This window comes from Anabrus simplex, chromosome 1, assembly GCF_040414725.1.
Source record: "Anabrus simplex isolate iqAnaSimp1 chromosome 1, ASM4041472v1, whole genome shotgun sequence".
Taxonomy (NCBI): Eukaryota; Metazoa; Arthropoda; class Insecta; order Orthoptera; family Tettigoniidae; genus Anabrus; species Anabrus simplex.
In genome coordinates, this window is record NC_090265.1 from 1,291,619,184 (window position 1) to 1,291,644,087 (window position 24,904).

Genomic DNA, 24,904 nt, shown 5'->3' on the forward strand with positions numbered 1-24,904 from the left:
TAACAATGATGTTGTAACCGTTACCACTAACCACAACGTAACATTCAACCGACGACTCGATACCGAAAATGAAAATCCACAGCCTGTTTCCAGTCATTCGACCGGGTCAGGAATGGAATGAATTAAGCCCCCATCCAGCGGCGTGGAGAGGAAATATGCCGCCTGTCGAAGCCTGTCGCACTCCCCTGGGTCAGTGATAAATGGCTGACAGATGAAATGAAATGTTAATGGAAAGTGTTGCTGGAATGAAAGATGACAGGGAAAACCGGAGTACCCGGAGAAAAACCTGTCCCGCCTCCGCTTTGTCCAGCACAAATCTCACATGGAGTGACCGGGATTTGAACCATGGATCCCAGCGGTGAGACGTCGACAGTGATCACTTCTGATCTTTGTGTTTAGTTTACTGCTATACACATCAGGATCTACGTCGGCAACAGTGGATGAATGGATAATGGGATCAATTAGGTGGATTAAATCCAACAAATCTTTTTTTTTTCTTCCTTACTGATGAGAACAGGTCCATTGTAGCATTCTTCAATGTCTGATTTTGAAGACTTTGTCCTCGTCGGCGGAAGTCCATTACTTCAAAAGAAGAGTCATGAACCAGCGTTGTCCTGACACATATTTTCCCTGATTCGAGTTTCAAATACCTCAACCACTTTATATGAAGACACCGAATACATTTCCTATTTTCTTTTAAGTTTATTTGAACCCATGGCCCTTTCAATAGGTCTCGAAAACAAAAATAAAAACATATCTTATGTCATTTCTCTGACTTGAAATCTTTTTCTTCTGCTGGCATCCCTTACTAGCTGATAATAGTCTCCGGGATGAGCAATAGCCATTCTCTTTCTTCACAATCAGAGAGTGGTCTGTATTACATTTCAGATTTGAATGACCTGGAATTATGAATTTATGATATCGTCGTTGCCGGGACAAAACCTCCCATCTGATAATATTTCTGGAGATATACTGACCCGCAGTACATGCATTATGAAGAGCGAGAATGCCTTGACAAAGGCTCGCAAGGTTATGTGGGCCTGTCACAGGGCCGTCGGAAAGACTTGGGGCCTAGGATCTAAGGTGGACCAGTGGCTCTATATTTCTATTGTAGGGCCCACGATCACCTCCACGTCTTTAGTCTGGTGGCCAGGTTCGGAGAGTAAAACTGTGATCACCAAGTTAAACAGTGTCCAAAAATTTGCGTGTCTAGGAATAACAGGGGTACTGGATACCATTATGTGCAATGGAGGCCATCCTAGGTCTTCCCCCCTTACATTTATATGTTAAGGAACTAGCGGGAATGAGTGCTTACCGCCTCTGGTCACTCGGAGGATGGTCCTTCAAGAATCCGAATAGAGGACATGCCTCTATTCTTACAAGGCTTCACCAGACCTGCCCTACGACAATGATGATCGGGGACCTGGTGAAGCCTAGTTTTAATCTGAATTATAAGTTCACAGTTGTGATACCCACAAGGGAGGAGTGGGCCGCGGATGCTGGAGCTCGTCTTAGGTCTGGGGGCTGTACATGGTACAGAGATGGCTCGCGGAGAGAGACGGGCACAGGTGCCGGGGTCTGGGGGCCTAAGACAAGGCTCTCCCTCCTCACGGGTAAATATGGTACTGTTTTTCAGGCCGAAGTATATGCAATACTGGCCCGTGCTGTATATATATGGAACATGCCTGGACATAGAAGATGCATCACCATTTGCAGTGATAACCAGGCAGCGTTAAAAGCACTATGCGCAATTAGAACAACATAAAAAATGGTATGGGAGTGCCAAAGGATGTTAGATCAGCTGTTTGAATTTAGCTCAGTTACCCTATTATGGGTCCCTGGGCACACAGGTATCAGTGGAAATGAAGAAGCTATCATACTAGCGAAACAAGACTCAAAAGGTCCTTTCATAGGACCAGAGCCCTTCCTAGGAGTGTCACTCCGAAGTGTGAAACTGATAATATCCCAGCGGACGTACCAGTCTCACTTAGACATTTGGAAGAGGTTAACCATAGCAAGGCAGGTAAGTGAACTTACCAAAGGGCCTAATAAATTTGAATAGGACGAGAATGCGAGTGGTAGTTGAACTGTTGACAGGCCACAATACCGTACAGAGACACCTACACATCATGAAAATCTGTCAGGATCCGATGTGTAGAAGATGCGGTAGGGAGGAAGAGACCTCCGCGCATGTGTTATTTCAGTGCGAGGCTCTTGCAAGCACTAGACATCGATACCTTGGCTCACATTTCGTGAGCCTGGAAGACATCAGGGATGCCAACATCCCGACACTGGTATCCTTTATATGAGCACTAGGGCTGGACTAGGCAAACCCGTTGAAGGGACACAAAGGGTCTTCACAGACCTACGTGTGGCGCCCTGCGAAGGCAGGGCTCACCCATTCTTTATCTATCTATCTATCTATCTATCTATCTATCTATCTATCTATCTATCTATCTATCTATCTATCTATCAATCTATCTATCTATCTATCTATCTATCTATCTATCTATCTATCTATCTATCTATCTATGCTTTGACAATATTCACACAATATTGCACCTTAGTTAACAGACCCTTACCGGCCAAAGTTCTAAGCTAAAATATTTCCCGGCAGCGATGATATATTGTGGAGACGCTGATCGATATAGATATTAAAGTAAGGAACATTACAGATACAATCGTGTTCCTATTCTGTCCGGCATATATGTCCAAATACAGTATAAATATGACTTACATTAGGCGGCATGTCTTGAATATGCTTCAATAGATAATAAGCAATTACATTGGCACCCCTACCATCAATTGCTTCATGCCAAGTGGATCATGGAAAGGTCCATCTACGCAGATGCGCACTGTCAAGTTAGAGGTCCACAATAACTGTTGTCGTTTGTAGAAAGCAGCATTGCTCTCAAGATATGCAGACGACAAAATCTGCTGCAAACCAAATACTAGTGTTGCAATTTAACAGTCATCCGTCGCAATATTCTTATCAATTGCTTTGCTATCGTAAGCTTCTTGTACGTTATCTTAATGATCTGCTTTCTTTTTCCACAGAACATTTCTTCTTCTTCTTCACTTTTTGCTGCCTTGATGTTTAGATGAAACGTGTCACGTAAGTTACAGGTGTCGTTCTACCTTGGGTTTTTAAAAACGATATGTTCAATATGTAGAAAATTGATTAATATTTGATACTGGTTTTTCGCAGGTCATCCTATAATGTTCATACACTTTTTATAATCTAAGATGTGCTGGAAGATATTTCTCGCTTGTCCACTTTCTTGGTTAGTGTGACTCGTATGCAGGGAAGCTATTTATTTATGTGTGTCTTACTTTATCTCTAGCGTAATTTGACCATTTATTTCAGGGGATCCTTGCCTCTCACGTCACAGTCTGCCATATGGCTTTGAGAATTACTCTTCTTCATCCTAAAAGTTCGAGAAATCTGTATGTAATATCCAAGGATTTTAAAGCATCCCTTGCATACTGGCACTCTAACACCATTTGCACACATAAAGTATTTATGTATTTGGAATCTGAAATGTCGCTTGTCTTCACCTACATCAGGTCGATGTCTCATTGTTGCTTTGCCTGCAGTTTTTATAAAATGTGTTACATATCGTCGGCTTACTTCTAAAACCTCGTATGTCCCGATGCACTTCCTACGCATTATTTTCCTTAAGGCTGGCCACGCCTCCCGGCCACATATGGATATGCAGTCCATCAGAACAATTTTCATTGTGAATAATTTCCTATGCTGATGTGTAAAGGAAAATGGACCTTACCATACTGTACAGTAGGGATGTTGTTTTCATCACGTATTTACGCACTCCTACAGTATAATGCATTTAAGGTTCATTTTCCTTTACACATTAGCACAGAAAAGTGAACACAACGAAAATTGTTAGGATGGGCTGCATATCAATATGTGGCTGGGAGGCGTGACCAGTCTTAAGGAAAATAAGAGGTGGAAAAAGCATTGTGACATACGGGGTTTTAGAAGTAAGTCGACAATAGCTTCATCATGCAGTTTTGCAAAGCTTGCTATTTTCTCTGTTTCGCCACGTATGCCGTCCTTTTGTAGTCAAATAACAGGTATCTACTATAACAATAAACACGTTAATGCTGGATAAGAATGGCTCATGTCTGCATACGAACTGCACGAGTGCCAACTGAATAAAATCCGTTAGAGAATAATGACGCAGGTCAACGTAAATCCACTTTTCCCAAGCTCCGTTATGCTGAATTGTATTTTGTCACTTTTACTTCTGCCATTTTACAGCATTTCTTATAGGCGAAGGAGCTGTCCCTCTATTTTCCAAGCGTCACGAGATACATATCTACGGCTTACTTCTAAAACCTCGTATCTCGCAATCCTTTTTCTACCCATTATTTTCCTTAAGACTGGTCACGCCTCCCAGCCACATATTGATATGCAGCCCAGCAGAAAAATTTTCGTTGTGTTCATTTTCCTGTGCTAATGTGTAAAGGAAATTGAGCCTTAAACGCATTATACTGTAGGAGTGCGTAAATACGTGATGAAAACCACATCCCTACTATACAGTATGATAAGGTACATTTTCCTTTACACATCACTATAGAAAATTGTTCACAATGAAAATTGTTCTGATGGACTGCATATCCATATGTGGCCGGGAGGCGTGGCCAGCCTTAAGGAAAATAATGCGTAGGAAGTGGATCGGGACATACGAGGTTTTAGAAGTAGGCTGACGATATCGTCCCTGTTCTGCCAAAAGGGCTAATGTGACAATTCTCTTCCTATCCATTATTTTCCTTAAGACTGGTCACGCCTTCCAGCCACATATTGATATGCGATCCATCAGAACAACTTCCGTTGATTTCATTTTCCTATGCGCGTGTGTAATGGAAAATGAACCTTACTGTACCATACTGAAGGAATGTATGTTTGCATGACATTTACCCACTCGTAGAGTGTGATGTATTCAAGGTTCATTTTCCTTTGCACACGCGTCTAAGAAAATGAACTCAACGAAAATTGTTCTGATGGACCGCATATCATATATGGCTGGAAGGCGTGACCAGTCTTAAGGGAAATAATGGATAGGAAGAGCATTGTCACATTCGCCGTTTTGGCAGAACAGGGACGATATACATACCTTAAACAAATAAAAAGGAATTCCACGGAATTGACATGTCAGTTTTCCCGCGCAGTACAGATATTCATTGACTACCATCGCCATGGCAGATGAGTACGTATTAAGACCAGAAAATTGGCACTAGATACTTGACACGTAAGAATTGGTACCTCTCTCGTCCTGCATCTCCTTATACAAGCTCTCATACCCTATCCAGTTGCCACAGCCTTTGGAGTTTCCACAACTCAAATTCACAGCTGTCCAGTTCCTCATAAAATAGCTTGTTATGGGTCAATTAGACTAACTTCTCACCCCCAAGACTCGACGGCCAGTTAGATTCTCCTCGATGCAAATTTCCATGTTTTATTTTTCCTTCCTTCCCAAGTACTGTACATACATATTACACACAAGTTTCACAATCCAGTGTATATGCTTAGATACTGTGAACAACTACTACTGAATAACATTATGAAAATTATAATGCGTGGGTATGATATACTATCAAATTCTCTCCCTGTAACATTCACTGAATAAGACAAATTTATAACCTCCCTTTAAATCGGTTTGGACCTTATTCAATACAAAACTGTTCGCGATTTTCTATGTATTCTCCTTTTATATTAAATTTTCGCCTGCAGTATTGGGGAGATAGTGGGTTAGAACCCCACGGTCGGCAACCCTGAAGATGATTTTCCGTGGTTTCTCATTTTGACACCAGGCAAATGCTAGGGCTGTACCTTTTATAAAGGCCAAGGCCTCTTCCTTCCCACTCCTATCCCTTTCCTGTCCCGTCTGCAAAGTAAGATATATCTGTGTCAACGTAAATTTCTTTTTCTCAAGCTTCGTTATGCTGAATTGTATTTTGTCGCTTTTACTTCTGCCATTTTACAGCATTCCTGACAGGCGAAGGAGTCGTCCCTCTTTTTCCCAAGCTGCACGAGATACTAAGCAAGCAATTCACCTCTCTTTCATTGTCATGGTGGTGGAGACATGTGTGTTATTCATTTCACCTTACGAGCCGCTGAATCCCATGAACAAAGCGTGTGTGAACAATTTTAGTTAACTTGTGTTTTCTCTGTCAGCTACCTGATGTACAGTAGCGTGCCTATCTCGTATTCGGAAGCCCCGTGTTCGATTTCTAGCTCATTCAAGGATTTAACCCTGGTTTGAGGACTGGAACGCAATTCATTCCAAGTTAAACAAATTCAAAAAGGAAATTGTAAAAAAGAAATTCGGCTGTTGCTGTTTCCTATTGGATACAATTTGTCTTATGACACAGACCAGAGCAAAATGGAGCTTCTACTTAAGTCTCGATTTCTTTTGTGACCGAGTGAGTATGAAAGATGTTGATGTATGGGGGATACAGAATTACGCAATTCAGGGCACGACTAATGCCCGTTTTTTTTAAAATAGGCTTTTCTATTTTTACCGAGATTTCCTCATTCTTTCCTTGTTTTCGTTTTATTTTCTGCTTAAGGACGACACACACACCCAGTCCTCGAGCCAGCGGAAATAACCAATTAAGGTTAGAATTCCCAACCCGGCCGGAAATCGAACCCGGGGCTCCTTGAACCAAATGCCAGCACGCTAACCCTTCAGCCATGGAGCCGGACTCCCGTTGATGCTAAGGAATGCATTTGTCATAGGACAAGTCGTGCAATAGCACTTTTATATCATTCAAGAAAGCAATGGCAAACTACATCAGTCCTCGTCTTGCTGAGTGCTCACATTATTAGTTTTATTTGTTCTCTACAACCACAATCATAACTTTCTGCGGAGCTCTTTGGACATCCAACCAGCCTTCTACATTGTGATTGAACGGAAAGAAAATATTAACCATTTAATGACTAGTTTTTCAGGCCACTCTCCTCATATTTTTTTCTTATTTTTGTGAAATGCATGTATGTGTACCTAAACCAATGCAATAACTTGGTCACAATATATCGATGGCCTAGTTCTAATACCACGTAGGCTATCTGACAATACCCTTCCTATCCATTATTTACCTTAAGACGGATCGCGCCTCCCAGCCACATATGGATATGCGGTCCATCAGAACAATGTTCGTTGTGTCCATTTTGCTATGCTTACATGTAAATAAAAATGGTCCATAGGCCATACGGCACTTGCAGCAGGAATTAATATTTTCAATATATAAGAATGATAATTAACTGTACATATCGTCGGCTTACTTCTAAAACCTCGTATGTCCCGATGCACTTCCTACGCATTACTTTCCTTAAGGCTGGCCACGCCTCCCGGCCACATATGGAGTTGCAGTCCATCAGAACAATTTTCATTGTGAACAGTTATCTATGCTGGTATGTAAAGGAAAATGGACCTTACCATACTGTATAGTAGGGATGTTGTTCTCATCACGTATTTACGCACTCCTACAGTATAATGCATTTAAAGTTCAATTTCCTTTACACATTAGCACAGGAAAATGAACGCAACGAAAATCGTTCTGATGGGCTGCATATCAATATGTGGCTGGGAAGCGTGACCAGTCTTAAGGAAAATAATGGGTAGAAAAAGCATTGCTAGATACGAGGTTTTAGAAGTAAGCCGTCGATATTCTGCACCAAAAGGGAAGAAATGTTTGTTCTGGTACGTGGTCATCTCTTATTCAAACCATGTGGCCTCAACGTCCGTTTATTTTCTTTCATAATAGAAACATTTTCAGTCGTACTTTCGGGAGGGAAGGAACTATTTTCTATCCTTACAACCAGTGTTTGCATCCTTGACTGAGCAAGCAATTCACCTCTCTTTAATTGTCATGGTGGTGGAGACATGTGTGTTATTCATTTTACCTTACGAGCCGTTGAATCCCATCAACAAAGCGTGTGTGAACAATTTTAGTTAACTTTTGTTTTCTCTGTCAGCCCCCTGATGTAGAGTAGCGTGTCTATATCGTATTCGGAAGCCCCGAGTTCGATTTCTAGCTCATTCAAGGATTTACCCCGGTTTGAGGACTGGAACGCAATTCATTCCAAGTTCATTCAGTGACCCTAGTGCGACCAACTGAAGAGCTGTGTGAAATGAGTGCCAGAGGACCCGGCCACAGAATCAAGCAATGGGTGAGGATGTCATAAGGCTCCAGTAGTTCAAGGCCAACTGGAAGTACAATAGTCGTCTTAGTAGGCCAATGCCTACACTGAGTGGAGATACTTTATACTGTCAATCGCAATATGTATGATACTCGATTATTTTGATTCCTAGATAACTCGAGTCAGTACCTTCAATGTATTTTTCAAAATTTCCTTTTACATACTCTGCCTTCTCATATTTTGTGTACTGCTTAGTTCATATCGACGGCTTACTTCTAAAACCTCGTATCTCGCAATGCTTTTTCCACCCATTATTTTCCTTAAGACTATTCACGCCTCCCAGCCACATGTTGATATGCAGCCCATCAGAATAATTTTCGTTCTGTACACTTTCCTGTGCTTATGTGTAAAGGAAAATGAACCTTAAATGCATTATACTGTAGGAGTACGTAAATTCGTGATGAAAACAACATCCCTACTATACAGTTTGGTAAGGTCCATTTTCCTTTACACATCACTATAGAAAATTGTTTACAATGAAAATTGTTCTGATGGACTGCATATCCATATGTGGCCGGGAGGCGTGGCCGGCCTTAAGGAAAATAATGCGTAGGGAGTGCATCGGGACATACGAAGTTTTAGAAGTAAGCCGACGATATATTTCAAATTAAAATGTAGAAAAATGATAGTAGCTCGGTGAAGTTTTACTAATAATATGTGGGTGATACAACAGTAAGGTGAAGTCCATAAAGTGTATTTCAGTACTTCAATTTGTCGAAATGTATATACAATAGGTAAGATTATAGTTTAAAACAAACTGCTCCTCGAGAGATCCTTATTGAATTAAATTGTTCTCTGTACTTCTACATTATGACCATGTTATTCTCGTTAAAGTAGAATTTGCTTGCATTGTAATAAGATGTCTGTGAATGGGTTTCACCTGGAGCAAACGCATTAGTTAGGCATTATGTAGTTAAAGAATGTGCGGGGAACATGTAGTTGTAAGTCAGCACAGTACTTCATTCATTAGTACCCATTAGCATCTTGATCACCGTTATTGTGAAGGGCACGCTAACATCTGCGAAGTGAATTACGTTTCAATGACGTGTATTACGCACCATTTAGTAATTAGAAAATGCTCTTTCTGTTACTTCAATTGAATATCTGATTGTCGAAAGTCTACGCAGCTGTATTTTGTATTGATGATATTTATTTAATTATTCTTTTCACGCAAATATAAAGACTACACACTTAATTGCGATGATGATGCATGTGTTACCAGGCATTAAATAGAATACATGGTGATATTCGGCAACGTGTAGAATTTTGCGTTTTCTTTAATATGTGTTTGCTTCGCCTATACAATGTAACACCTGGGCATTAAAAATAATGTAAACAACCCTGTTAAAATATAGTTTGAAAATGGAAGGAAACTATTAAAGGAAGAAACATCTTTCTTCCTACGAAAAATGAAGAAATAAATGAAATAAATAAACTAATCAAAAGTACATTTCGATGACTTACTTCTAAAACCTCGTAAGTCCCAATGCACTTCCTACCCATTATATTCTTTAAGACTGGTCACGCCTCCCAGCCACATATTTATGTGAAATCCATCAAAATAATTTTCATTGTGTTTATTTTCCTGTGTTAATATATAAAGGAAAATATCGACGGCTTACTTCTAAAATCTCGTATCTTACAATGCTTTTTCCACCCATTATTTTCCTTAAGGCTGGTCACGCTTCCCAGCCACATATTGATATGCAGCCCATCAGAACAATTTTCATTGTGTTCACTTTCCTGTGTTAACGTGTAAAGGAAAATGAACCTTAAATGCATTACACTGTAGGAATGCGTAAATACGTGATGAAAACCACATCCTTACTATACAGCATGATAAGGTCCATTTTCCTTTACACATCAGCATAGGAAATTGATCGGGACATACGAGGTTTTAGAAGTAAGCCGACGATATACCTTACCATACCGTATTGTAGAAATGTTGTTTGCAAGTGAACTTACGCTCGCCTAGAGTATATTGTATTTAAAGTTCATGTTTCTTTACCCACTACCATAGGAAAATGAGCACAACGAAAATTGTTCTGATGAGTTGCATATCCACATATTGTTGGGAGGCGTGACCGATCTTAAGGAATATAATAGATAGGAAGAGCATTATGACATACGAGGTTTTAGAAGTAAGCATTCGATTTAATACTCTATTCATCTGTAGACCTATAAAATTGCCTTAACACTAAAATTTCGAACATGTACAAACACCTGTTTTTAATCAATAATTTAAAATGCTGAGACCTCAAAATATGCTAAGTTTTTCCATATTTTTTAAAATACAAAATGATCTGAGAGGTGCAAATTTTTGACAGCTTGCTCAATAGTTTTCATGATAAGCAACTGTAACAACAAGGAATATTTGAATATCATTTATAGACAATTCTTGTAAAATAAATCTTCGGTCTCATTGTAGAGAATGAACTGTGTTGTTCTAGTATCACAGAGGATATAATTATTCATTTCAGTGAGAAGAAACGCATGTTGTTAGTGTATTATGGCAGTTCGTTGATTTCTAACGCATTAAATTATATATCATTATATACTAAAGGTATCTGAAAGAAAAGATAATGGAAGTACAGCATGTATGAAAAGATGTTCATATCACGTAACGGAGGAAATGACGAAAACGAAGTCGAGGGCCATTTTAGCATCTACAATACCAGTCCAAAATTTACTACCGCACTATAAAATGACATAATTTATGTTTAAACAACAATTAATACACAATTTCACAATCGTTTGCTTCTAGAAATAACGTAAAAGTTGTCGATCTCGTTAAGAAATCACAACAGTGGTTCAGTCTCGGCGTGGGCTCTCATCAGACCTGTGCAGGCTTTCTTATTAATAGTGTTTTGAGTGCTTATATTAGTCTTAATATATTAGTTATTCACACATATCTGCTGTGTTATACCCGAGATAGACAATAAGGCGAAGGTGGGTGATCAATGATGCTAATATTTAATGGAAAGAATTTCATTGACATAAAAATCCACTTTCAAAGAAGCGTGAGATAACGCACATTATATCGAATAAGGACGTCACGTCCTGGAAAAGTCACTAAGAATCTATCGCTTGTAATGTATTACAAGTGCATTTCTTATGTGTCCCATGGCAAGCACATTTTAGATTCAAATTCTTATTATTATTATTATTTATATTATTATTATGATTATTATTATTACTACTATTATTATTATTGTACCGGGCGGTACACCTCCACTCCGCTAATTTAAAATGTGCGCCTGTTGAAACTCCTCTGCTGGAGGAAGTCTGAACTTTATTGACAGTATTAATTTTCTACCGTCTCAGAAGATGTCACCACGTGGAAAATTTTGAGTTTTTGAACTGTGTCATTTTTGATGTGTTTTTGTTTCGCTTGAAGTAAGAAGTGTGAACTTTCTCTTCTAGAGGACACTACTGAAGATCTACAATAGTGCAACCTAGTGCGGAGTCAAAGAACTATTTTTTTGGAGAAAATTTAATTTCAAGAGTTTGTTCTTTGTTAAATTTCTTTCTATCATTGTTTAAGTTGGCAATATTTACCCCTTTCTTCCCCTTGTGTTGAACCTAACCAATCCCGAATTTCTTAAATTAATTTCTGTCCAATCAGATGTATCTTCCCCCAACTTGAATCTGTTGCGGGGTCCTATCCAATAAATAGTTTGTGGGAGGGTGTTTTCTTTCCCCTAACGCCTAGAAACTTCCGCGAGAGTATTTAAACTGCTGATTTTTGGGTCTCTAGGCCACTTCTGTTCCATCTTTCAGTGTGTTAAGTACATAGCAGGGGGCGGGAAGCGCCTCTTTCTTCTCCAGCCGTTCAACACAAGGTAATGGCCCATTAATAACTTCTTTCTTTGCTAGCTCAGCAGTTTAACTTTCGGGGCGGGTTCTAAGCGTTCAGCCATGTAACCTTTTCCTAAAATGTAACTACTCCTTTCATATATTCTCTTTTAAAAGGACATATTGGGATAGAGAGTGCTAACCCTCTCGAGCTCCCACTCACATTGTCTTGAGGTGAACTTATTTTCCCAACCTATTTTTCGTTAATGTAAAACAAATTGTTCTTTTCTTAAGTCACCTCTTTAGCATGGGATTAGCCCTTGTATTAACGGCCTAGTGCCAAGTAGGTCTTAATCAAAGTGTATTAGGAGTGCAAGTTCGCCTCCTCTCAAATTGTTATTTTAGAGGTCATTTAATTAACCTGCTTTTCTTTTAATAGACCTCAGTAGATTGGGTATTTTACCCCTGTGTTTATGTCCGTTGAGGACAACTTGAAGGTGGAGTTTGGTGTGGCCTGGGAGAGGCTTAAATTTTGAGAGCGAGTGGCTCTTTTGAAAATTCTGGGTTGTATGCCTCATGGAGGTTTTTCAGTGTAATTTGGAGCAAGGGCTCCTAGGTATGAATGGGGTTTTCTCCCCCTCTGTTAAAACTTGTGTTTGAGGTAAAACTGAGCTGATTGCCCAAGCATTGTGAAGTCAGGGCGCGAAGCCCAAATTCTGTAAATATTGTAACTAACCCCTTTTGAATTACTACTTTGTACCTGCCATGCTTGTTATTTCTTTGTTTTCGAAAAGAAAATATAACCTTGTTAAATTTTAAATTAATTTTACATTGCACTATAATTTCGTAGCTTGAAACCCATTCACACCCGCACCTTCTTTCACCTCTACCTACCACGGAAAAGTCCGTAACAAGTGGTAGCAGAGCGTGGTTGAATGGGTCTCAATTTAGCCACTTTTGACGGCTAAATATTGTTTGTTCCGAACTCTAACCATTTTCTCAGTTGCTGGAATTTTTTGACCTTTTCAAAATTGGTCTGTCATCATGCCCGGCCCTCGCGATGTTCTCCTTCTTAACTATTTGCGTAAGGAGGAGTTGATCTATGAATTAACTATCAGAAATGTGCAATCTGGAGGCACGGTTGCAATAGACACTAACAAGCTTAGAGAGTCCCTTGATTTGCCCATTTCCATCCCCAATTTGGGAGAGAAAGAAATTGACGACTCTCTTTCCACGATCACGGAGAATATTACTGGGCTAGCTTCTGTAGTTAGTTTTTTTGATGAAAATGATCCGTCTCCTAATCAAATTAAGCGTGTGCAAGGCAGGCTATATCATTTTTCGAATAGGGTTAACGATCTGTTGTCTCTAAAACTGAATGATGTTCAGAGGAAGGAAGCTAGTACGCTCCTGGAAAATATTTCCGAATTATCTAGTAAGGTCACTCAATTGTTAACTGGGGAAGTTCCTCCCAAATCTGATCAACCCACCATAGTAAATGCAGGTAGTGAGGAAGCGCCTCCCAAGGGAGAAGTAAATAGGAAAACCATCGCTGCTCAAACTATCTCTGCCCCATTGGACAACGAGTCTGAACGCCGTGCATCGCTGAGTAACATCCGTTCTGAATTAACTTCCTTGCCATTGAAACCTTTACCTACTATGTCACCCGGGTTTAGTAGCTTGCCTCATCCATTGGCAATGTTGCTCAGAGGTATATCTAAGTTTTCCGTTAATACCACCAGTGACGTAATTTCATTTTTAAGATTTCTAGTGGAATTCCAGGATCATGCCCTTGTTTTTTCTCTTTCTCCATGTCAAATCTTGCAAATTATCTATCCGTATGCTATTGGTATTCTCTCTGATAAAATCGTAAGAGCCATCGCCGAGCAATCATCTATTGAGGATTTCCATGCCCACTTGCTAGCTAACTTCATCCCTGCTAGGGCCAGGTCCTCCCTTATTCAGAAGTACTATTATCGTGTACAGCGCTTGGATGAAAACTTGGCTGCTTTCATACAGGACATTAAGTTTTATACTAGGGTGTTTGCCCTTCATTTTCCTGAAGATCAGATTGTACAGGCTATTGTGGAAGGCATTTCACCATCTTATAGGTCATACTTGTGTTTCGCGGCGTGCCCGCAAACTTTCTCTGAACTTGAAGCGTTGGCCGTCTCAGCGGAAGGAGTTAGATACGCCGATTCTTTGCGTGTAGCGAAAGAACCCCCGCCTTCCTTTAGTAACACTCGGCCTCCACCTCGCCGACCAGTCACACCCCGTAAATGTTATGCTTGCGGGTCGCCTGACCATCTTCGCAATAAATGTCCATTGGTCAAAACTAGTAGGGCAAATAATGGAGCTGGTTCATCACAAGGCTGTTTTAAATGTGGGGCTTTCTCACATATCGCAAAGAATTGTCCAAATTCGAATAGCACCCCCTCCTGCTCAACTTCTGGTGTAACTTCCAACAACAATCAAAAGTGACTAGTGGCTGCGGCTGAGTCAACTAATTCTGCTTCCCAAGGCTCAGCCCCTGGCAAAAAGGTCGAGAATTCAGGGAACGATAAGTCTTCGAATACATCTTTTGAATGCCCCAAAGAGTGCCTTAGGATCGCGGCGGATACCCCCGCACCTGTTCCTTTTCTTAAGATTGAGTTAAATAACGAGCCTATAACAGCTCTCTTAGATTCAGGCAGTGTTTGTTCGATTATTTCGGCTGAATGGTATTCTAAATTGAAATCGGTTTGTAAACTTCCTGACTATGTCTCATCTTCTATTCAATATGTTTCGGCTAATTCATCTCCATTAGAAATTCTAGGTTCCGTACTGGTCAAAATTCGTATTTTTAAGTTTACTTGGAAAATTAAATTGTTTGTGGCTAAGCACCTGTCTTGCCCCATTATATTGGGAGCTGACTTTATTTCTCACACTGGTCTTGTGCTCGATCTCCAGTCTAGGTCGTGCACATTCAAATTTGCTTCTAGTTGTAAAATACCACTATTAAAGTGTAATTCTGTGTCATGTTCTTCTATTTCGCCTACCCAGGATGAGATGTTGTTAGACCTTAGACATCTACCTGAGGAGCAGGCTGATAGTATTCGCAAACTGTGTCAGTCGTTTCCCGAGGTGTTCTCTGATACTCTTGGTGTTACTGACCTTATTGAATACAAAATTGAGGTCACGGATTCGATTCCTGTCCGTTTTCCACCTTATAGGCTATCTCCACCTAAAATGAAGGCTCTGAAAGAAATTATCGATCAGATGTTGAAGGATGGTATTATTAGGCCCTCTAAGTCGGCGTATTCATCGCCTATTTTTCTAGTCCCGAAATCCCAAGGAGGATTCAGGCCTGTCATTGATTACAGGGCTCTCAATCGGAAGGTGGTGTTGCAATCTGTGCCCCTTCCTGACCTTCATTCTTGCTTTTCATGGTTTCGTAAGGTCAAGTTCTTCACTATCTTGGACTTGAATCAGGCCTATAATCAAATTCCCCTTGCCGAAGAGTCTAAACACCTTACAGCGTTTGCCACGGACTGGAATTTATACGAATACAACCGCGTGCCTTTCGGGCTCCCCACGGGGGCAGCTGTGCTCACTAGGCTACTAGATAGGATCTTCTCCGACATCAAATTCGAGTACTTATATCACTATTTAGATGATGTCGTCGTATTTTCAGAGACCTTTGAAGAACATCTAGATCATTTGCGAGAAGTTCTCGATCGCCTTCGTAAGGCTGGGTTAACTGTTAAGTTGTCCAAGGTTGTCTTTGCTAAGCCCTCTATGTCATTCCTAGGGCATATTGTGTCACCCGATGGTGTAGCAGTCGATCATTCTAGAACACAGGCCATCCGTGATTTTAAACCTCCCAAGGACATTAAAGGTATCGCCAGGTTCATTGGTATGGTGAATTTCTTCAGGAAGTTCATTCCTAACTTTGCTAATAGAGCGGCGCCCTTAAACCTCCTTCGTAGGAAAGGTATCAAATTCGAGTGGGGACCTTCTCAACAAGCCGCTTTTGAAGACCTTAAATTAGCACTGTGTAATGCCCCTGTACTTGCTATGCCTGATTTCTCGAAGAAATTCATCGTCCAAACCGACGCGTCGTCGTCAGCAGTAGCTGCAGTCCTTCTTCAAGAGACTGAACTATGGAGGCGACCTATCGCCTATGCATCTAGGACTCTATCGGCTCAAGAAGCCAAGTATTCCATCTATGAGCTCGAAGGTTTGGCAGTCTTATTCGCCTTAGAAAAGTTCCGTCTCTATCTGGAACACGTCAAATTCGACCTGGAGACAGATAATCAAGCATTAAGCTGGGTCTTAGGTAGGCCGCGTCGTACTGGTCGTATAGCCCGCTGGGCTATTCGTATTTCCGCCTTCCAGTTTGATGTTAGACATATCAGAGGTACCGAAAATGTTGTTGCTGATGGACTCAGCCGTATGTTTCATAACGACGTCGAGACCCACGAACCGGTCGACAGTTCATCACCTCCCGAGTCCATACTATCTGGTGTTAATGCCATCTTAACAGATGCTCCCATGCTTTTTAGGGATATTGAGAAATACCAACGTGAAGATCCGACGCTGGCTCCGATAATGGAAACCCTTTCTTCTGGGGAACATGTTGTCCCTTATGTTCTGAGGAATGGTGTTCTATGTTGCCCATCGAGGCATGATAGGATGATGAAAGTTGTCGTTCCAGCTGTTCTTGTACCTATGATCTTCAAGTATTATCATGAGACCCCATTAGGAGGGCATCTTGGAATCTTTAAAACTCGTGAGAAGATTCGTGAAATGTTCATCTGGAAAGGTATGGACGGTGAAATCCGTGAACTTGTAAAAGCTTGTAAATCTTGTTTGCTCAGTAAACCCACCATGTCCACCAAGGTAGGCCTTTTGTCTTCGCATCAAGCGTCGCGCCCCATGGAACGGCTGTATATCGATTATGTAGGACCCTTCCCCCAGTCAAAGGGTAATGCTAACAAGTTCATCTTTGTGTGCGTAGATGGTTTTACCAGATTTTCTTGGTTATTTCCGACTAAGCTGGCTACCGCTCAGTCTACCATTACCTGCTTAAATTCTATTTTTGCTTCTTTTGGTCCGTGTCAATATATTGTATCTGATAATGCTAAGGCTTTTACATCTAATTTATTTCGTAAATTCTGTTTTGACTTATCAATCTCTCATGTAACTACTTCTGCTTATTACCCTCAACCATCTCTGGCTGAACGGGTTAACCGTAATCTCAGGTCCGCACTTATTGCCTATCATCATGAAGATCATTCCAGGTGGGACACGTCCCTGCATTGGATAGCTTTTGCTTTGAATTCGGCGGTTCATGAATCTCACAAGTTTACTCCAGCTTCTTTGATGTTCAAGTTTGTTCCCAACTCGCCGCTCTCTAACCTCTGGTCTCTGAATGACATTCTACCCGAGACAATAGATCCGGATAACATTAAAGATCTTTGGAAGAAGGCTAAAGCCAATCTTAAAGTGTCTCATGAAAAGGTTAGGGAAAGGTATGATCGTGGACGGAGACCCACCCCTTTGAAGGTAGGTGACCAGGTTATGGTCAAAAATTTTGTTCCCGCGGGCAAGCTTGCCCCCAGATTTCATGGGCCTTGTATAATTCTCGATTTCCTCACCCCGGTTACGTTGTTATTAAGCAATCCAGCCACCGAGAGGATATTTAGGGTTCACCTGTCACAGGTGAAACCAGTGTAAATTTTGTGTCAACTTGCTTCATATAATTTGAAAGGAATATGAAGGTTATATATATTTTTTTTTGAGTTCAACTTTTAAGGCATTCTGCTCCTTCTATTTTATTTTATATGTAAGCATTTCTTGTAAACCTCCCCGATTGTTAAACTGCCTTCCTGTCCTTACCTCGGCCATTACCACGCTCCCATCTCCTGCTTCAATACACACAGTGGCTTGACTTAAGCCATGGATATTTGCACGCCGCTGGCCCCTCAACCTCTCCACAAGCCTGTACCCTCAAAAAAGATGATGGTCCAACACAATTCTGCCGCCAAGCTTTAATGTTTCAGTGCCCCCGTAGCCGCGCGGCGCCGTGCAACAACTGGAGCTGAGGACGGGCCCCCTCGGCCCCAGCGAGGACGACGTGTGCACGGCGAGCCGGAGCTCTCCTCCCGGCCAAGGCTGATGTGCGGCGCACGACCTGCTACTTGCCCGCAGCCTGTATATGTTCACTGCGGGCGCGGCGTGCTTCAACACCTCTGCTCCCCTCATAGTGCGGGCGAGCGGTATCTCAGGGTACTTGAGGGGTCCGAGCGGCCTCCTTTGGACGCAAGCCGCAACGGCCGGTCTGGCAATCCCACTTCATCACCATCTACTACATGAACAGATACCATAAGTAATGACTACACTTGGGAATTCAACTGCAATATTTGGTGGACTTTGAAATTTTTTTTTCCTTCACTTTCAAGTATAAAAAGTTATCTTCAGAAATTCAACTTCTACAAATATAAAGACTTTACTTCATCTGCAACAACAAATTTTGAAACCAAATCAACCCCAAATTAAGAAAATCTTATAAATTTTTTGGCAATCAATCTTCATACCCGCAGCATAACTTGGACCTTGTTTCAAACTGATTTCATGTGTCATCCCTGGAGGAACTTTTGGGGGGGGGGAGGTCTGTACCGGGCGGTACACCTCCACTCCGCTAATTTAAAATGTGCGCCTGTTGAAACTCCTCTGCTGGAGGAAGTCTGAACTTTATTGACAGTATTAATTTTCTACCGTCTCAGAAGATGTCACCACGTGGAAAATTTTGAGTTTTTGAACTGTGTCATTTTTTATGTGTTTTTGTTTCGCTTGAAGTAAGAAGTGTGAACTTTCTCTTCTAGAGGACACTACTGAAGATCTACAATAGTGCAACCTAGTGCGGAGTCAAAGAACTATTTTTTTGGAGAAAATTTAATTTCAAGAGTTTGTTCTTTGTTAAATTTCTTTCTATCATTGTTTAAGTTGGCAATATTTACCCCTTTCTTTACCTTGGGTTGAACCTAACCAATCCCGAATTTCTTAAATTAATTTCTATCCAATCAGATGTATCTTCCCCCAACTTGAATCTGTTGCGGGGTCCTATCCAATAAATAGTTTGTGGGAGGGTGTTTTCTTTCCCCTAACGCCTAGAAACTTCCGCGAGAGTATTTAAACTGCTGATTTTTGGGTCTCTAGGCCACTTCTGTTCCATCTTTCAGTGTGTTAAGTACATAGCAGGGGGCGGGAAGCGCCTCTTTCTTCTCCAGCCGTTCAACACAAGGTAATGGCCCATTAATAACTTCTTTCTTTGCTAGCTCAGCAGTTTAACTTTCGGGGCGGGTTCTAAGCGTTCAGCCATGTAACCTTTTCCTAAAATGTAACTACTCCTTTCATATATTCTCTTTTAAAAGGACATATTGGGATAGAGAGTGCTAACCCTCTCGAGCTCCCACTCACATTGTCTTGAGGTGAACTTATTTTCCCAACCTATTTTTCGTTAATGTAAAACAAATTGTTCTTTTCTTAAGTCACCTCTTTAGCATGGGATTAGCCCTTGTATTAACGGCCTAGTGCCAAGTAGGTCTTAATCAAAGTGTGTTAGGAGTGCAAGTTCGCCTCCTCTCAAATTGTTATTTTAGAGGTCATTTAATTAACCTGCTTTTCTTTTAATAGACCTCAGTAGATTGGGTATTTTACCCCTGTGTTTATGTCCGTTGAGGACAACTTGAAGGTGGAGTTTGGTGTGGCCTGGGAGAGGCTTAAATTTTGAGAGCGAGTGGCTCTTTTGAAAATTCTGGGTTATATGCCTCATGGAGGTTTTTCAGTGTAATTTGGAGCAAGGGCTCCTAGGTATGAATGGGGTTTTCTCCCCCTCTGTTAAAACTTGTGTTTGAGGTAAAACTGAGCTGATTGCCCAAGCATTGTGAATTCAGGGCGCGAAGCCCAAATTCTGTAAATATTGTAACTAACCCCTTTTGAATTACTACTTTGTACCTGCCATGCTTGTTATTTCTTTGTTTTCGAAAAGAAAATATAACCTTGTTAAATTTTAAATTAATTTTACATTGCACTATAATTTCGTAGCTTGAAACCCATTCACACCCGCACCTTCTTTCACCTCTACCTACCACGGAAAAGTCCGTAACAATTATTATTATTATTATTATTATTATTATTATTATTATTATTATTATTATTATTATTATTATTATTATTATTATTATTATTATTATTATTATTATTATATTATTAATGTTATTATTATAAGTCACTCAATATTCACACAATTATATTTCTTGATAAATGCACAGTTACGTTGTTATGATCATTGAATTGAAATAAGAGTCTACGAAGAATTATAAGAAAGAAAATGTAAAAGCGATGTCTAAATCGTTCTGCGTCCACGAAGCCCTACTGCTCTTAGGTGACTGTAATTTGTTTTGCATAGTTGTCACTGTCCGGCTCCATGGCTAAATGGTTATCGTGCTGGCCTTTGCTCACAGAGGTCCCGGGTTCGATTCCCGGCAAGGCCGGGAATTTTAACCTTAATTGATTAATTTCTCTGGCACGGGGGCTGGGTGTATGTGTCGTTTCATCATCATTTCATCCTCATAACGACGCTCAGGTCGCCTATGGGTGTCAAATCGAAAGACCTGCATCTGGCGAGCCGAACTTGTCCTCGGACACTCCCGGCACTGAAAGCCATACGCCATTTCATTTCATAGTTGTCACTGCAATACAAGGTGATTGTGTATTATCTTCCTAGCATTTACATTAATTGACATATTGTGACTTTATGCCAATAAAGTACTTCAATTTCATTTGCGTCCACTGCGGGTTACGATTTTTAGATACACTGCGCCGTAACGACAAGACTGTTCTCGATCGCTCGATCTGCATGGTATCTATCACACTTGTATAAAAACACACCAAACCTATATTTCGTATACAGAAGTGTTGGAAACCTTGTGACCATGGCCGGAATGTGCAGAAAAGGTCCGTTCACACGCAAGTTCATAACATATGTTCCAAGTAGGGGAAAAAGACCTTTGTAGGTCGACGCCCCGAAGAAATACCATTTAAAAAAGCAAAAATGTCTTCAGGACTGCTAACTGTGGGGTTCAAACCCACTATCTCCAGAATGTATGTTGAGAGCTACATGACGAAAATCACACAGGCACTCGCCCGGGCAGAACTTACCTTCGATAGGTCGCTCATTGACCTCACAGTTCATGAAAGAAAGACAACCTAGGATAAGTATCGATATCAGCTAAGATTTGAAATGTAATACAGAAGCACAAATAATAGTGATTTTTCTTATCTCAGAGAGAGGCTCATGATATTCCACATCCGACCAAAGAATCTTGGTGTCCATATTTGCAACGACTTTCAGTAGAGAATATCGTCACCTAACGAGCAACACCTCGTATGTAACAATGCACCTCCTATCCATTATGTTCCTGTAATCGCTCAATGCGTAGCCCTGCCTATCTTAATGTGGCCAGGCGCGGGTAAACGGCGGGAGTAACCCGGACTCTCTTAAGGTACCCGATCGCGAGTAAACGGCGGGAGTAGATGGGACTCTCCCAACCACTTGTGAATATGCAGTCCATCAGAACAATTTTCATTGTGCTCATTTTCCTGTTGTTACGTGTAAAGGAAAATGAACCATACAAAACAGTGCTATAGGGGTGTACGTTTGAACGACGTATTTACGCATTCCTACAGTCTACTGTATATAAGGTTAACTTTCCTTAATACACTGTCATACCAAAATGAAAACAACGGACATTGTTCTGATGTACTGCATATCCATAAGGGGCTGCAAGGCGTGAACTGGCTTAAGGAAAATAATGGACAGGAAGAACATTGTGAGATACGATGTATTGCTTCTAGGGCGATGATATGTTACTTCTCTAAAAGTAGCGATATTATGGACTCTTAATATTTATAAATTCGTAACTCCTGCAACACCTGGCCAAGGTGGATAAAATTTGGCTAAATAACTCATCGATAAAGAAGGGAACGAGGAATTTGTTGTTCTGCTGCAAAACTTGGCATGCAATTACATCTCAAGCAGATAGTCAATGGTTAGCGTAGCGTCGAATTGCCAGGGGAGGCTGAATATGTTGGCATCCGTAGTCTATGCAAACGCCAAGGCTACCCTAAGTTGTGGAACGCTGCTGCTGGTTGTGGGAAGCTCGTCTACAACTCGACATGCCTCTACGATGCGATTCAAGAGATTTCGCCCAGTTATCAGAGTTTCGGAGAAACCACACTATTGGTATTTGCAAAGTCGTTTTGAGTAATCATCTTCACCTAGGCCGTTTTGGCACGCACAAGCGGCAACTGAGCTCAGGACGCCTCGACTGACCCCGAAGAATCGCCTTATATGAGGCCAGTGATATAAGTACCAACATAGTTGGAGATGTGTGGGATCTGGTAAATGCAGCACGGGTGAAGTTTAAGAAAGCGGAGATTGTTATTAGTGGAATACTGTGTAGGAGGGATACTGACTGGAGGGTGATTGGGGATTTAAATGAGACTATGGAGTGGGTATGTGGGAAACTGGGAGTGAGATTTCTAGATCCTAATGGGTGGGTAGGAGATAGGGATCTGCGCTCGGATGGCCTTCATTTAAACCGCAGTGGTACGTATAAGTTAGGAAATTTGTTTGGAAGGGTAATAGGGAGGTACATTCAGGGAAACGGGATGGCCTAGGGAGCGGTGATAAGGGAACAGGGAACTGGAAATCAAGTAGGGATGACATAAAATTGTTAGTGTTGAACTGTAGAAGTATTGTAAAGAAAGGAATAGAATTCAGTAATTTAATAGATATATATTTACCAGATATTGTAATAGGAGTTGAATCATGGCTGAGAAATGATATAATGGATGCAGAAATTTTCTCACGGCACTGGAGTGTGTATCGTAGAGATAGGATAGGAAAGGTGGGAGGGGGAGTTTTCATTCTGGTGAAAGAAGAATTTGTAAGCTACGAAAAAGTTAAAGATGAGACACATGAAATTCTAGGTGTAAGGCTGATTTCTAAAGATAATAGGCAACTTGATATATTTGGAGTGTACAGATCGGGAAAGGGTAGCACTGACGCGGATTCGGAATTATTTGATAGGATAGTCAGCTATGTGGGAAACGACATGGAAAGAAATGTGATTGTAGCGGGAGATCTGAATTTGCCAGATGTAAATTGGGAAGGAAATGCGAACGACAGGAAGCATGACCAACAAATGGCAAATAAGTTAATATGGGAAGGACAGCTGATTCAGAAAGTGATGGAACCAACCAGAGGCAAAAATATCCTGGATGTGGTGCTGATAAAACCAGATGAGCTCTATAGGGAAACTGAAGTAATAGATGGTATTAGTGATCATGAAGCTGTTTTTGTGGTAGTTAAAAATAAATGCGATAGAAAGGAAGGTCTTAAAAGTAGGACTGTTAGGCAGTACCATATGGCTGATAAAGCAGGTATGAGGCAGTTTCTAAAAAGTAACTATGATCGGTGGAAAACGGTAAATAAAAATGTAAACAGACTCTGGGATGGGTTTAAAGAAATTGTTGAGGAATGCGAAAACAGGTTTGTACCTTTAAGGGTGGTAAGGAATGGTAAAGACCCACCTTATTATAATAGAGAAATAAAGAGACTAAGAAGGAGGTGCAGATTGGAAAGAAATAGAGTTAGAAATGGCTGTGGAAGTAAGGAGAAATTGAAGGAACTTACTAGAAAATTGAATCTAGCAAAGAAGGCAGCTAAGGATAACATGATGGCAAGCATAATTGGCAGTCATACAAATTTTAGTGAAAAATGGAAGGGTATGTATAGGTATTTTAAGGCAGAAACAGGTTCCAAGAAGGACATTCCAGGAATAATTAATGAACAAGGGGAGTGTGTATGTGAGGATCTTCAAAAGGTAGAAGTATTCAGTCAGCAGTATGTAAAGATTGTTGGTTACAAGGATAATGTCGAGATAGAGGAAGAGACTAAGGCCAAAGAAGTAATAAAATTTACATATGATAACAATGACATTTACAATAAGATACAAAAGTTGAAAACTAGAAAAGCGGCTGGAATTGATCAGATTTCGGGGGATATACTAAAGACAATGGGTTGGAATGTAGTACCATATCTGAAGTACTTATTTGATTATTGTTTGGTCGAAGGAGCTATACCAGATGAATGGAGAGTTGCTATAGTAGCCCCTGTGTATAAAGGAAAGGGTGATAGACATAAAGCAGAAAATTACAGGCCAGTAAGTTTGACATGCATTGTATGTAAGCTTTGGGAAGGCATTCTTTCTGATTATATTAGACATGTTTGTGAAATTAAGAACTGGTTCGATAGAAGGCAATTCGGTTTTAGGAAAGGTTATTCCACTGAAGCTCAACTTGTAGGATTCCAGCAAGATATAGCAGATATCTTGGATTCTGGAGGTCAAGTGGACTGTATCGCGATTGACATGTCTAAAGCATTTGATAGGGTGGATCATGGGAGACTACTGGCAAAAATGAGTGCAATTGGACTAGACAAAAGAGTGACTGAATGGGTTGCTATATTTCTAGAAAATAGGCCTCAGAGAGTTAGAGTAGGTGAAGCTTTGTCTGACCCTGTAATAGTTGAGAGGGGAGTTCCTCAGGGCAGTGTTATCGGACCTTTATGTTTTCTTATATATATAAATGATATGAGTAAAGGAGTGGAATCAGAGGTAAGGCTTTTTGCGGATGATGTTATTCTCTATAGAGTGATAAATAAGTTACAAGATTGTGAGCAACTGCAACGTGACCTCGAAAATGTTGTGAGATGGACAGCAGACAATGGTATGTTGATAAACGGGGCTAAAAGTCAGGTTGTGAGTTTCACAA